At 39.7% G+C, this 16,300-nt stretch overlaps 1 pseudogene across 1 annotated transcript in view; it reads left to right on the top strand.

Moving 5' to 3' along the window:
• LOC306887904 (ETS domain-containing transcription factor ERF-like) overlaps positions 1-14,634 on the top strand; it is a 46,848-nt pseudogene extending 32,214 nt beyond the window's left edge. Inside the window, exons 2-5 of the transcript XR_013785955.1 lie at positions 95-329; positions 10,670-10,785; positions 10,880-11,922; positions 13,861-14,634. The product of XR_013785955.1 is annotated as an ETS domain-containing transcription factor ERF-like (transcript). The remainder of the gene's footprint in view (positions 1-94; positions 330-10,669; positions 10,786-10,879; positions 11,923-13,860) is intronic.
• Positions 14,635-16,300: the final 1,666 nt, after the last annotated feature.

The raw sequence follows: 16,300 nt of genomic DNA, 5'->3' as shown, positions 1-16,300 counted from the left end.
GTTAGTCAGTCAATAACATTAGCAGTCATCTTTCTTTGCATCTGTACATATCAAACAGTCTGATCTCTCCTTTCTGCTCTCTCCGTCTCTGCAGGGTTTGCGTTCCCAGACTGGGCCTATAAGCCCGAGTCCAGTCCTGGCTCCAGACAGATCCAGCTGTGGCACTTTATCCTAGAGCTGCTGAGGAAGGAGGAGTATCATGATGTGATTGCCTGGCAGGGAGATTACGGGGAGTTTGTGATCAAAGATCCTGATGAGGTGGCCAGGCTGTGGGGCGCCCGCAAGTGCAAACCCCAGATGAACTATGACAAACTCAGCAGAGCTCTCAGGTAAGTCTTTTGCCTTTGGCTTTATTCCTGTTTACAGCACACCTATTTCAGACACAGTCCCCCTTGTGGTTTAATGGTTAACTTTTTCGATTACCAGGCCAGACAAGGGAAGCTCTTTAATGCTCTTTTAACAGAGTTAATTTCTGCAACCTCTATTTTGAGGGTTAGGATTTACAAAACATGGTCCATCTTCAAACACATCAAAGGTTTTAACCATTTACTATTTTAAAAGTAAAATCCTAAACTGTTTAGTTTGACCAATGAAGACTGAGGCCTATTTCTGCTCAGTCTAATTGTAGATGAGAGCTAAAGCGTCCAGCTCTTGTGTTATGGGATTGACCCTTCCGCTGGAGAGTTATAACTGCATGGAGTCTGATCTCTCAGTAATCCCGGTCCATTTACCTGTGCAAGAGCTGATCTCATTACAGTACAGACAGGTCAATGTATTTTGAGCAGCCGACGGTTTTAGCCTTCACTCCATTTTCTGACCGGATCTGCATTTGCTCATTTGTACATTTATTTTCGTTCATGATTCACCTGCTTTAGCAGATCAGCACTGATCCTCAAAGTGGATGGAGAGTGACCCACTTTATGCCTTTATTTTGAAAGCTTCTCAGGACAGACCTCATACGCTACAGCTGAGTTACGCCACACAAGGGTTCAGTGCTGCACGCAATCAATCAAACACTCTATTGATTAGCATCAGTGTATGATCCAGTGCAGTTAAACCACTACAGTGGATGTGGGATAGCAATTTCACCATTAAAAAATGGTTTAGAAACAATTTTCACTCAGAAATTGCTAGTACATTTAACAAAGAGTTACACAGAAACAGCAAGTGTACACATTGAATTAAATGTGATATTTTGAAGTTTTCTTTTTGTTGTTGTTGAAATGGCATTTAAAAAAAACATACTTCAGTAATCTTTTATTTGCAATTTTTAAATTATTTTTATTTGTTCCTAACCCGGATGCACTATTGATACAAAACCTATATATAAAATATTTAAACAACTGTACTTGCAGATTATATAATATTGATGAATAAAATACCACTTAATAGTACTTAGCAACATACTTAGGTACACTTTATAATAATGTGAAATTAAACATTTGAAAGATTTAAATATTTTAATATTTTTTCTTTATAGTACCTTTTTTATGTGTTGAGTAACACACTAAGGGACTTGTTTTGTAAGATTTTACCAGAAGATTTTAGATTTGTTTTTTTTTTGTTATATATTAATTTTAAAACTATTGTAGAATTTTATCTGCTGTATTTTTGTGCTTTTTGGTTTTATTTTGTGTTTGTAGATTTATTACGTTCTTGTCATGAAAAAGCCTTAGATGCTGACATGGCAATACAAATAAATAACTACTACTACTAACACACCAAGGTACATGTAAAGTACTTACAATTACAGTTTTAAACTGTAGTTTGTTTTTCATATTACATTTAAAAACAAAATATATTTTAAATGTACCAAATTGCAACTATCGTTACAAATTTACTTAAATACGTGACATACAAGTTTCAATAGAAATGACATTAAAGTATATTTTAGTTGACCGTAAATGCTTGTCAATACATTCAGCAGTACACTTTAACCACATTTCAAAGACAGTATTGCCTGTTTAATTCAAAGACTCAGAAAGAGTGTTAAAAACCGCATAAACGAAACAAAATATCTCTTTTGGTGAAAGAAACCTGAAACCGTGACTGCTTAAAGGAATATTTATTGGAATGTGCTGTCTGTGCCTAATCTTGTGGGTTGGCTCTCAGTGTGAGGTTATTAATGATGCAGTTCACTACCATGACCTGGTGTACTTTACTAATTATTTGTTAACTGAAATCTTAATTGACAATATTTTCCCAACATGATCCATTATTGAAGTCCTACCGCATCTGATAGATTCTCTTGTATTTGTCACGTCCATATTAGTATCAGTGAATAGGCCACTATGTGTACTGCTGATTACTGACGTAAAACCAGACTTATAGTGTGTAATGTTGTGTTATGGGATTGGATTTAGGGAATCATATCATGTAATGCTTGGCATTTAGGAGACAGTTGGAGCTGTTGTTAGGAAGAGAGATTTTGCATGGTTGCAAACCCTGACAAGATCCCATGTTAACAGTGTAGTGAGACATTAACATGTGTGTATGTGCGCTGGTGTCTATTTCCATCAGTTATCCAGAAGATATAAACACTGTCTTAAAAGCTCTACCACTTACGTTGGATAATCCAAGTTCTACTTTACTTTTCATGATCTCTATTTTTAGCCTATTGTTTGTTTTTCCCAGGTCAGATTTTGATCTTAAATGTATTCCTTTACAAAACAGAAAGTATAATGAGAGTGAAGTGTAAACTGTTTACAAGCTGACAGCTGTGCTAAACTATGATGTCACCCTTCCTCTTCACTCTGTTCACACAAATGTGTATTTTGCCTTGTGTGTTTGAAAGAAAGTATAGCTATGAAGCCAAGCTACTTGTTGCTGTAATTATAAGTGATTTCTCTCAGACTGTCCCGGTCAGACTTAGGCAAACACACACAGACACAGATAAGGTTGCCAGATTGTCAGTTCAAAACCTTAGTACCTTCAGTTAGTCCCTTTTTCCATCGAGTGAGAACAAAAATGCTTTAAGAATTTGGAACACAACTGATGACCGTTTATTTTGTATAAGCCTGTGCACTCATCTAGAGAGTGTCTGTAATCCTTAGGATTGGAATTTGTTTTTAAGTAATGTCAAATAAAATTCTCTCTTCACATAATCATTAAGTATCAATGAATAAGTGACCTGATCACCACAAGTGCTACATCCTGGAAGCACTGGTTTCCAGCATCTCTAAAGGCCTCCACATCTAAAGCATGGCCTGGTCAGGGAAGAAGTCCCATGATGAGTCTCATATGGCCATCAGAAAATGACTTTCTGGGTCATTGTACCATATTTTTGAAGGCTTTCTTTCATTTCATCTCACTTTGCTAAGAAACTTTTCCACTGCATGGTATGGCACGGCACGGTACGGTTCGGTTCACTTTTGGGGTGGGGGTTTTCCACTGGGTACAGTACCTGGTACCTGGTACTTTTTTCAGTACCACCTCGGTTGAGGTTCCAAGCGAACCGTACCGTTACCAAAACATGACGTGTGAACTCTGCTGATCACTGATTGGCCGAAGAAAATCATCACTGCCTGCGTCACTGAACTTGCGATACGAGACACAACAGACCCGCTAGATTTAAATCAGCACAGCCAGCGAAGGATCAAAGCCAACTGTTTTGAACGAGCGCACCTTTTTGACAACCAAAAAATGTCAGTTTCATTGTCTGAGGAAGTACAGACGTTCCTCTCGTTAATAGCTGAGGACCGGATCCAGCGAGAGCTTGCTTGATGGAGGGGCGCGGAATGAAAATGTTTTGGTGTAGCTATAAAGTTTTGGTGTAACTATAATGACAAGTGAATAATCCCGCCCACACAAAAGCGGTACTAAACTGCAGTGGAAACGCAAACCGAGCCGAGTTGTACCACGCAGTGGAAAAGCGTCATAAGTTACCTGTGTAGAACATTCAGAATTTGGCAACACATAGCTTGTCCATAAGCTATTGAATATCTTTTTTGTTATTTTATTTCTTCGTTTTATATTTCTTTTAAAAAATGATCACAAAATATTTTTCGTCTAACTGCCCAAGCACACCTTTCACACAGTTCAATCAAAACTAGCTAAATTCAGTGACTTCAAACTGCTCAATCTGGCAACAAAGAGTGGCACAAAGTGCGTTTTGAAATCTGAACCTGGTAATTGTTGGACTGGTGGACCTTCATTTGCTGTCAGATAGAGACCTTGTGCTTTGATCATTCTCAGCATGAGTTCCTCTCTGTGTTCTGGGCAGGAGATATTTGCATCGCCCTCGTCAGAAGGTCAGGCAGCCGCACATAACTTCTCATTTGAGTCCTCTGTTCTCTTTCCTCTGTCTGCAGACCTTAGTTAGAGTAAACAGCGCATTACTGTGAATGCGCTTGCAGTGGAAGTCTACAGGGCACGGAATTAAAAGCAGAAATGTGTAGGTTGTATTTTTGTGTAAGTGCTCGCATTAATTCTTTGGTACAAAAACTGTGCTATTTGAGCTGTATAGTTACTTAAATTGTCTCCCACGTATCATGAAAAGGTTACAGGGTCTACATTACAAGAAATACTCACTGTAACTTTGCACAAATGAGTGATTTTTTTATTCTTACTTTTGAAACCATTGTAATGTTTATCCCAATGCAATCCCCTTCACACTTCAATTGTTTCAATTCACTTCATTAACATTAAAGCCGCAATGAAAATGAAGTAACATCAGACCTTTTCTTTTGTATTTAGATGTTTATCTGAGTGTAACAGATTATTGAAATAGTATTTGAAGCCACATTAATGTTAAATTCAACAAACGCTTATACATTTTTAATGTGTTCAATATGTTTAAATTATCCCAGATTAATAAATGCTGCAAAAATCAGTGTTTTAATGAACTGAGGGATGAGCTGTAATTATTTTCTGGTAATACAGTTAGAACTTCCCTGTAAGACAGTATGGTCTTGTTCCTCTCTTCTTTTTTCCCTTTGTCTTATTTCCTCTCCTCCATTCTTTTTTCTTTCATGATGTCAATGACTCACTGCCATTCCTCCACATCTACACCGCCTCCCTACCCCGCAATCCCACACTCTACTCCTCCATCTGATTCATACCTTCAATCTGACACTTCTCAAACTCACAACAGGGCTTTCACATTCAACCCTGCAGATTGTGACGTCCCTTTATTCCAGGACAAACGCTCCTTTTCAGACATTTCTTGGCCACTCTACGGCATGTGTTAAAGTCTGGGGTAATGCTCTAATCATGACTGGAATTTGACTTGATGTTGATGGAGTTCGGGGTGTTGTTTCAATTATGTTCTCCTGCGGACGGCCCACTGGGACTCGACTCATCACCTTCCTGCCACACGCGTGTGGAAAAATGGAATTCTATTGTCCTGCTGTTGATGTTCCACTGAACATCAGGACATTTCCTGTCTGGCTCCAAGCACGATGGACGCCCAAATACTCATTCCCTTCCTTATTAGATTTCATCCCTCTTTTGTCAAAACTGGCCCAAAAGAACTCATCAGAGCTTGTTTATTTAAGCTCACAGTAGCTACATGCTAAGAATTTTTACTTTACAAAACCGTCGAAGTGCCAGTTTTAGTCATGTGACCAATTTGAATCCATTGAAGCTGTAGTTTTTCCAAAAAATCATAAACCTTCATGTCGTTCCAAAACCATATCACTGTGTCCTACTCCTAACTACACGTGACACGACAAGATTCCAGCCACAAACAATTTGGCTGTCCACACCAGATGCAACAAGACAACGCGACGTGACAGAATCAATCAAATATCACAGCCAATCAAAACTGTGTGTGGGCGGGCTCTCTCTGGAAGCGCACTGCACTCGCAACGAAATGGATGAGTTTATAATCTAATTCATAAATATTAAACCTTTTTAACATTGTTAAAAGTACATACTGCTTTAACTTACAAGTTTTCTTACATTTATTTTCAAGATCTGAGGTAAACTATCTGTTGTTGCTTTCAGTATGGCTGTAAATGTCGCGCAATATGACATCCAAACTCACATTAGACACTTTTAACATTGAATAAAGCACATTATCAGTACCTGATATTATCAATGTAATAGTTTGTATGTTGTTGTTCCAGCTGTGATGCCACAGAAATAGAAACCGTTTCTAAAATAGAAATTTTGCGTGTCACCATTTGCGGCTGGTTAGGGAAAAAACTCTGTACTGTCGTCTGTAGTTAGGACACACGGTATATATGACTTTTTTTTTCTGGGAAGCTCAAAAGAAGATATTTTGAAGAACTGTTTTTGACCATATGATCACCTTTTTGCTTTCTCAAAACTTTTCTAGACCTTTCTCCCTTCAGGAAGTGAAAAACCTTGGACATATTAAACATGTTTATGTTGTTTCGATGTTCTCAATGCAATCATCAGCATCAGAACCGATGTAGTGTTGACTGAAGTGGCCGGCCATGATTTCTTCTTCACTCTTTGGAGATTTGATTAAGATTGACTGTGTGTGTGTGAGTGTGTGTACTTGTGGAAAGAGTGGGTCAGAGGCCTTGTTCTACAACAGCTCTCTTTGTTTGGAGGAGGATGACGACATGCGCGTGTGTGTGTGTGTGTGTGTGTGTGTGTGTGTGTGTATTTGAGGGCAGTTTTGGGTCTTATTGTCAGGGACAGAATGAGCTCTTTATTAGCTCAGTGGGTGGAGATACACGCATGCACACGCTAGTGCAACAGTGACACGCGCTAACACACGCAGCATACAAAACATGATGTTTATCTCTGGCTTCTCAATAGAGCTTATGGATGGATAGAGTGAATCTCACCCGTTTACCATCCGCCCTAGAGCCACACAGGCCCACTCGTACCCCACCCCATCGTTTCACTTTTTTTCTACTCGCTTCAGAAACGCACACACATTTACTATCTAAATGAGGGCTTCTGTTGTTTATATAAAGCTAATTGGAACAACTGTAGACCTAAACCACACTATAACTCCATCTTTAACAGAAAACTCTTTAGATCTTAAAATGACAGTATTTTTATGAATTGCTTTAAAAATGTAAATGTCCCCATAGAGACGTTTTGTCCTATTTTTTACCTTTGGCGGACAAATTTGACCAAAATTAGAGCTAATACATAAACCTTTTATATTTCCGAGAGCTTCCCATTAAGTTCTATTGATTTTCAGAAATTTGTGAGTTTGAGGATTTTTCTTTAGGAATTTGTGAGGACATTTTTAATTTTAGACATTTGTGACGATGTTTTAAAAAACTTTTATGATGATATTTTTTTAAAAAGTTTTAAGAACATTTTCAGGTGTTTTTTTTTTTTTTAGGATTTTTTTTTAATTTTGTGAGGATATTTGACATTTCTGAAGATTTTCAAGTGTATCTAATGATATTTTAGACTTTTTTAGAATGAGTGTGTGCAATAATTTTTTTCAGATATTTTCAAGGATATTCATGTTTGTAAGCTTGTTTTCAGACATCTGTGAGGATGTATTTTTTAAAAGTTTGTTTATTTTATAAATTCTTGTATATATATTTATGTTTTTGAGGATTTTGTTTCTTCAGAAATTTGTTTTCAGACATTGTGAGTATATTTCTTAAAAGTTTGTGAGTGACTGTCAGACTTTTGTGTGTACAGTATGTTTTTTTTAAATATATATAAATTAAAATAATTTTACTATTTTGTTGGGATATACTCACACATTTGTGTTTATCTTTTAAAAGTTTGCAAGGAAATTGTCAGAAATTTGCAAGGATAATATTTCTGGTTTGTGAGGATTTTTTTCCAATATTTGGTCCTCCAAAATATAGCACAACAACTACACATAAGACAGGAAAAAGCAGCACAATGTACCTCTTAAGCATCTGACTGATAATCCTCATCCTCTCTCTCTGTCTTTTCTTCATTCTGTCTCTTTTATAAAGCGTGTTGTTCAGGCCCTGATTTGTGAATAATAGGAATCGACGTGGTGTTTGTTTAGCTCCTATATTCCCGTCAGTCACAGAATATTGACTCTGAGAGCTTTTAATAATCTGCTGTTTAATCCAAGTCCTAACCTAGTGAAATCTGAAAGTTTCCTGGAAACCTGCTCAACTGTACCACCTAAAGTCATTTAGTCACCGCTCACTAGAGTATAGGTGTCTGTCTGCATCTCATAAAAAATTTGGTAATTTTATATCCTATCCTTTGAAAATGTCGGACAACATTCAAAGTTTCTGTTAGACCAGCCACCAGCGTGTGGGTTCACAGGTGTATAAGTGAGTGTGACAGAAGGAGGGTCGTTGCCACTACATGCAGTTGCTCAAAGAATCCTTTCTTCTGCTTTGAAGCCAGTTCAAATGCTCTTTAAAGTGTGTTTGAGAGAGTGGGTGCACATGCAGTCATGTGTGTGGGGTGGGCAGCACTTCTTTCACACACTGTTCTGTGTCATATAGACTATGACTTTAAGATATATTCTTTGTAAACAACTCGCATTATCTTGTGCAGATTTGCTTGAAAACAAGACAAAACATTGATTAAGTGATTTTTTATTTTATTTTTCTTTTGCAGGTTTTATTCAGGTTTTAGGGTCAAATAAAAGCACCTAGTATTTAAAAAAGGAAAACTATTTTTAAAACATGTCAAGTTTGTGGATTAATTCTTTTTCAAGTTCGTTTTGAAAAATGTTTATACCATTGTCAACTAAGTTTTTATTAAAACTGTAATTGTGAAAATGTCATGTGGTGTAACCATCTAGTAAAAACTAATAACATTTTTTCCTGACACCTTGGATTGAGTGAAAAAAATCATAATCATAATAAAAAAAAAAAATAAAAAAAAATATATATATATATTTAATTTTTAACAACATAACTAACCTTGTGAAAAAAAAGTCAACGTTTTGAAGATTTATTGACCTTGAAACAAAGCCATAAGAGTCTTCATTTTTAAAAAAAATTTAATCAATTCTTTAATGTTTTTTATTATTATTATTTTAACAGTGTCACTGTTTATTGTTTTCTAAGAATAATTACTTGCTCGTCACAGAATAGGTTATTGTATTCATGAATTGCATTTTTAATGCATTTTTGAAAATAAATTAAATAGATTTGGGTAAAACCGGAATGTCATGTCTTTTTGCATCATATCATTGAGAAAAATGCAGAGAATATAAGAAAAACTCCAGCTGTTATATCCCGTTATAATTATACTCTGGTTCTCACAGCAGAAAGCACAATTTACTAGTTCAAGTATGTTTAACCTCTGCCTTGAAAAAACAATCGCTTTGCTATATAGAAAGCATATGAAGCGACGGTATTGTGTGACAGTGCAAAGTTTTTGAAAGAACCAGTCATATCTGACAGCCATAGAAATAAGTGTTACTTTGCCTGGCCTGTTGATTGGAACATCACAGTTCAGGATGTCATCATTACAGCATCCCTTCATCTCACCTCTGCGTTCTCATCTGTCATCCGTCATATAAGCTCAGGTTACCACCTCCAGCCAGACAGTGCAGAAGTACAGTAAATAGATTGTGTGAGCTGGTGTATTTGGTAGACATGCTAAATCCACAGCTGTCTCAAGTATATTTATATCTCAATGTGTGGCTCAGAGTGTTATCGTGGGTCACATGATCATTGATCACCTGCTTACATCTGTCTTTGTTAATAGTTATATTGGAGGTGCGCTCAGTGTATGTTGTGCCCGTAGTCACACGTTTTTCCCTTCAGGTGGTATATGGCACGTACTTGGTAAAAAAAAATAAAAATGCTTGTCTGAACTTGAAAAAAAAGAACTTAAATCATTTTGACCACAACTCAAACACATTTACACATGCTCACGTCTTCATCTGACCATAAGACTCTATCTGTCTGTCTCGGCTTAATCTTTACAGACAAGCCTGTCTGAACTCACACACAGACACACAGACACACACGCAGGGTTGGTAAATATATCCTCTATGCATTCAAAAAGCTCAGTGTCAGCATCTTCCCTGAAACATGTCATTCAGAGAATTGTGGCTCGAAGGTTATTAAGTACAAGATGAATCGTTGTCAGGGATTTGTGCGCACACAAACACACTCACTGGTGCAGGTCTGTAAGAAAGATGCGACGTTATAGGAGTTACATAAATGGATGGAGGTTTGTGAGGAATAGAGAGATGTTATGTAAAGTGCTGGGGAAGGACAAAGGTTAATATATAGATAGGAAGAGAGAGAGAATGGGTTTATATAAGGGGATTAAGAAAGGAGAATTTATCAGTGGGGTATAGTGTTATATAAACAGGCACTAGAGTGACCAAAGCTGTCCTGACGATACCTCCCATCACATAAATGAACACATGAAAATATATTAATAAACACATTTAAAACATATTTAAATATTTTTTGTTTTAAATCTAATATTATATATTGTATTTATTTAATTTGATAGCACCACTCAAGCTACATGAACTCTACAAGTTGGTGTCAAATCTGATGTTCATGTTCTCCAGGATGATTTGAGATGATCCAAAAAGCTTCTTGTGCTTCACTGGAAGCAAGAACATATGACTGTCTGTACAAAGAGTTCACATCATCAATGTCATACATCTACTTATTTGATTAGTGCAGAATCTGTATTTTTCTTATTCATTTTACATCTTAGTATTTCTTAGTTTTTAACTTTTAATAACCTAATACCTCATTTCAGGTTTAAATTTGATTTCAGAGTGGGCTAATGTGTACTGCTTGTCTTTGTGCAGGTATTATTACAACAAGAGGATTCTACATAAAACTAAAGGAAAACGCTTCACCTACAAGTTCAATTTCAACAAGCTGGTCCTGGTCAACTATCCTTTCATTGACATGGGGTCTGCAGGTACAAAACGAGGACACCCAAAACACATACATTTATTTATGGAATAAAATGCAAAACACAGCTAAGACCACCACCCATGTTTGTCTCTCCACAGGAGCGGCTGTTCCTCAAAGTGCTCCACCAGTGCCTACAGGTCCCCATTTCCGTTTCCCTCCATCCACTCCATCAGACATGCAGGTGTCTGAGGTGCTGCGGTCCCCCAGCAACGAGGAGCTGCGCAGTCCTGGGATGTTCAGTGGCCGCCGCATCGCCCGTGGCTCCGTCTCTGACTGCAGCGATGGAACTTCTGTCAACTCTGAGATCGAAGATGGGAACGGCGGTGCGGCCGAGGAAAGACTGACGGAAAGAGTGGCTGAGAGAGGAGGAGGAGGCGGCGGTGGAGGTGGATTCCGAGGTGCCGTTCACCCTCGTCTGTCTCACGAGGCGATGTTCAGGATGTACGGTGGTCCGGGAGGTCACAGAGGTCATCGAGTGTCAGAGGTTGGCGGACACAGGGTTCATCCCGAGCCTCTCTCGCCGTTCACAGTTTCGCCTCTGCCCGGTCCGGGAGGTCCAGGCCTGTTGGCTCCGCCTCTCTCACCGGCGCTCTCCATGACCCCAGGCTCTCACCTGGCCTACACACCCTCCCCTACCCTGTCTCCCATGCCTGGCTCCATCTTCTCCTTTAACCCAGAGGACATGCAGCGCTACCTGCAGGCTCACACCCAGAGCGTCTACAATTACCACCTGAGCCCTCGTGCCTTCTTTCATTACCCAAACATCATCGTTCCTCAGCCTCAGCGCCCCGACAAAGGCATGCCTGGACCCCAGGGCTGTGATCGCGGCCCTCCCGAGAGGCCCTCGGTTCTCAACAGCCATCACTCCAGCCTCCCGCCGCCTCACGCTCACCCTATTCACCATCACCTGGGGGAGGAGCAGCATCATTCTCCATTCAAGTTCAAGCTCCAGCCTCCCCCGCTGGGCCGAAAACATCGCGACAGTCAGGGTCGACAGGGCTCACTGTCCTCCTCATCTACATCCGGTCTGGGCTCCTCATTGTCGTTTGGGAGTGACCTCAGTTCAGCCAGTGGATCAGGACTGGTGTCCAACTCCTCCTCAACTGGCTCGCTAAACAGCGCTGGGTTGCCCAAGATTAAGGTAATCAGGAATTAGGTTCTGTACAATCACATGCACCATTAAAAGAGTTTTTTGCTGCCTTGTTTTTTGTTTGTTGCACATAAAATGCATGGTATGATTTAAGTCGGACTAAAGGTCCTTGCACACAGAGTCTTTTTTGTATGCGTTTTTTCGTTTATTTCGTATTTGTCATCCTTTCCTATGAAAATGCTTGCTACGGATGCGATAACGCATAAAATCGAACCTGGTCCAATTTTTTTAATAACAGACAAAAGTGTCGTATTTATTTTTTAACATGCAAAACTTTTGGCCGGGAATTTCGGACTCTTAAAGGAGCACTCCACTTTTTTTCAAAATAGGCTAATTTTCCAACTCCCCTAGAGTTAAACAGTTGAGGTTTACCGTTGAGGTTTCCCCAAGAGTTAAACTCAACTGTTTAACTCTTGGGGAGTTGGAAAATGAGCCTCTTTTCAAAAAAAGTGGAGTGTTCTTTTACGGCCTGGAATGCACCATGCAACTTATAAAAAGTATTAAGCATTATACACTATCTGACTTTGTAAATGGTTACAAAGAAAATTGGGCATCATGCACCAAACCAGTGGTTCTCAAATCCAGTCCTTGCAATGCTCTGCATATTTTCCATGTCTCTCTCTTATTTAAGACACCTAATTCAGATAATCAGCTTGTTAGAAGAGAGCTCCATGCATAAACTATGTTCCGATTGACTGGGTCCCTACACAGTGTTCATTGCTCCCTACTCCCTGAGCACTGGAAATCTGCTGAAGTTCACTTTACTTTAGAACATTCATTCACGGATTTGCGCCACGGCCTGCAGTGTCTTCACACACAGCTGAAACTTACTGGAGAAGTGTGACATAGTATACCCCTGTAAATAAATAAAATTCACATCTCGCATAATTTAATGCCCTTTGAATGGAACATCTACGCTCCCTTGGAACTGGAATCATGGTGGAATATCCTGTTTAGTCCACTTCGTAGGGCACTTATGGTAGAATAGAACAAACGTACTAGTGATAAAAGATACATACAAAATGTGCAGAGTGGGGGGGGGCACCAAACAACTGAGGATCACACACTACAAGTCATTCCAATCTCACAAAGAAACTCTTTTAGCCTAGTTACTAGAAGGCACATGACAAATTAAAACAATGTGTTCTAAAACTGGCTTAAAATATCAAACATATTTGATATCCTCTGACTGGATGGAATCAGTCTGAAGTGAAAAATATCAGAGTATGTGCCCATGATACACTACGCAATTTTCTGAAATCTATAAACTCTGACTTTCGGCAGCTAGCATTGATCATCCATACTGCAAATCAGGGCAAAAATGTGGGCAGACGTCATGTAGTGTATTCTCGCATTAAAGTGTTTACAGTGAAACACAAAACTTTTAAAGCACATGTATTCGAACGTACTGATGGTTGTTCACACTGACTTCAAATGTTCAACATGTAAAATAAGTTCTAAAAATGAAACAGTACATCTCTAATATTTCCTGGACAAGTCAGAAAATATCTAAATATTGAAACATTTTGAGGGCTTCCTTGAACAATGGTGAACAATCCATTAAGCTATCCAAACTTTGAGAATGACAAAAAAACTGAATCAGACTGGTTTTAAAAAATTGTCACTGTTTTGCTTGTGTGATGCTTAATTGTAACAGGCTTAAAGTCAGAATTCCCACAGTCCTAGAAAAACTAAAAATAGGTTTTTAAAAGTGTAATTTTCAGGCCTGAAAAACTAATGCTAGTTATGCTCTGTTATAAATTATTGCTTTGCCTTGAAATTGAGCATAATATTAGAGCATAATATTTAGTGCAAAAACTATTTTTTAAAAGTCTTCTTTCAGTCATCACAAACGACTGGAAAATTCATGGGAATTAGTCCATAACCCTCTGTTTTGACACTACATGCTCTCTCTCTCACTCTCTATAGGTTGAGCCCATATCTGACATTGAATCAGAAGAGGAAGTCGAAGTGACTGACATCAGTGATGAAGAAGCTGATGAAAGAGATGAAGAGTTTGACGTTTTCCCCTCTCACTACCATAAACACCGTCATCATCATCGCCATCATCACCATAATCATTATCCTCACAGCCAAAAGCACCAACAGCCCAACGGCACAGATGCCGCTCTCCACCCTGATGAAGACTTGGAGGAGGAGGTGTTCAAAGCCCCCGCCCCTCCACCCTTCTTCCTCTCTCCCACCTCTTCCTCAGGCGATAGCCGGCGCGGGTACCACCGTTGTGAAGAGCGAACCTGTGGAGCTGGCGGACATGCAGCTGGCCTCCGGCGGCCTGCCACCAACCAGTTCCCAGTGTATCCCACCGAAGCTCCGGTTCAAACGGCGCTGGGACCAGGACCAACACATGGAAGAGGCGGAGGACAAGAAAGTGAGAGGAGAAGAGAGGGGGAGAGAGAGGAACGGGATGGTGGAGGAGAGTGGCAGTGGCAGCGGCAGCGGAAGCGGAGAGGCAGAGAGCCCGTCTCCTCTCGCTCATCACAGAGTTAGTGCCGAGCTCCACAGAGCCACGGCACAGCTGTCACTGGAGAACAAGGAGTGCTGATACGCATCGACACACGTAGACGACTGCTGATACACAACTCTACAACTGCTGATGGACCCACACGTGACTCTTTTTAGATCAATGACTGTTGATACTGACAACAGTAATACTGACACATACACTGCACACTTAGACTAACTGACCCTTGCTTAATCAAACCCCGTTCCCCAGGCTACCCTCGTTCCCCCGCCAGCATACGTTCCAGTACATCTCATCGTGACCGTTATAAGGAATGAGTTCACCCACGTGCCCCAGCGACCCTCAGGAGTCATGAACTTTGACCTTTGGCACTAGAGAATATTTTATATTTTTAGAAGAGAATTTTATTTTGCAAAGTGCCTGTGAGTTGTCCCTCAAAACCCCTCAAAGAAAACTAAAGACGGGCCTCAGAAAGACTGCTCTGGTTCGAGGGACTTGATCTTCTTCTCCAGCAGCCCAGCATTATTTTCCTAAGCGACAGACTGTGACCAGTCTCGATGTGATGTGGTGGGATACAAATGCACAGAAAGTCACAAACAGACAGTTTTCTAAAACCAGCCTGGTCAGAAGTCCGAACCCTCAGGGACAAAATCCCTCAACACAGACACACACTCAGACATGATCCCGTTCTTATTCCCTGTATGAAACGTGTGTCTGATTCGAGTTTGATTGTGTGTGTGTTTCTAGCTGTGTGTAAGTTCTCAGGATATCTCCCTCCTTTCCTTTTCTATCCAAACCAGCTCACCTTAAAACTCTTGCTCTCTTTTTTTCCCTCTGGGACCATACCTGAATCACTTTCATTCCGTTGGGGACGAAATGACTCGGGCGTAACATGTGGTTCAGAGACCATACTCCTAAATCTCTTAAGCGGCTAGTTCCTTTGTTGATTAGTCTTTGAAATGACAGTTTGAAGGTAATATACTTTAGGGAGCTTATAACAAGCTTCCCTTGTATAGTCAGTCCTTTAGCGTGAACTAAACCAGCATCCCACACACACACACACACGCTTGTACAGTGATACTAGACCAAATGGGACTCAATATTTAACTATTTTGGCACTTGATGATGTACCCTTTAGAACCAAGTGCTGATTCTTTGTCCTGATTAACTGTCCACAGTCCTTCAGCCATATAGAACAGCCGTGGACTCCTATGAGGGGGAGGTGAGATGGCAGTTTCGATCCGTAATCCCAAAATTTAAATACTAACTTAAGTATAGAAAGACAGTAGAAGGCATGTTGCCAGAAGTTGCAATCTCACACACACACACACACACACACTGCCTCTTATGCCTTGTTTTAATAGCATGTCTGAAAAGGAAATACAAAAATCTTAAAGAACAGTATACACTTAATATACCTTTATATATTATGCGTTACACATACTAGAAACTGAAAGCATAGCATTAACAGATGTATCAGTTTCAGAGGGTTTTGTAACAGATTTTGTTTTGAGGGGAAGGTTGACTCTTCTCCTCAGGGATAATGTTGCTATTTGGGGAAAGGAAGAAAATGTTGCTTTTCTTATCACGTTAATAAAAGGTGGGGTAGAGGAGACTAAATTGTACACAAGACTCTAACAAAGTGAGCACGAGAACTTTGCACCACAGATGATGTGGCACATTCGGTTCTTTAACCAGCACGCACCTCCTCAACATCCTGTTCCTACTGCTACAACTGATGTGTGTGTGTGTGTGTGTGTGTGTTTGACAGAGGCTGCAGGTCTCTGTGCATGTAAGTCACACCACACCCAAGACTGTAATTCTTTTGAAATCTTGCATCATGAACCTCATAAACCTGTGTGCACTAAAGCCCTGTGGAAGTTGAGC

The sequence above is a fragment of the Barbus barbus genome, assembly GCF_936440315.1.
Source record: "Barbus barbus genome assembly, chromosome: 21".
Taxonomy (NCBI): Eukaryota; Metazoa; Chordata; class Actinopteri; order Cypriniformes; family Cyprinidae; genus Barbus; species Barbus barbus.
Note: the sequence above shows the minus strand (reverse complement) of the source record. Positions and strands in the feature narration are given on the sequence as shown.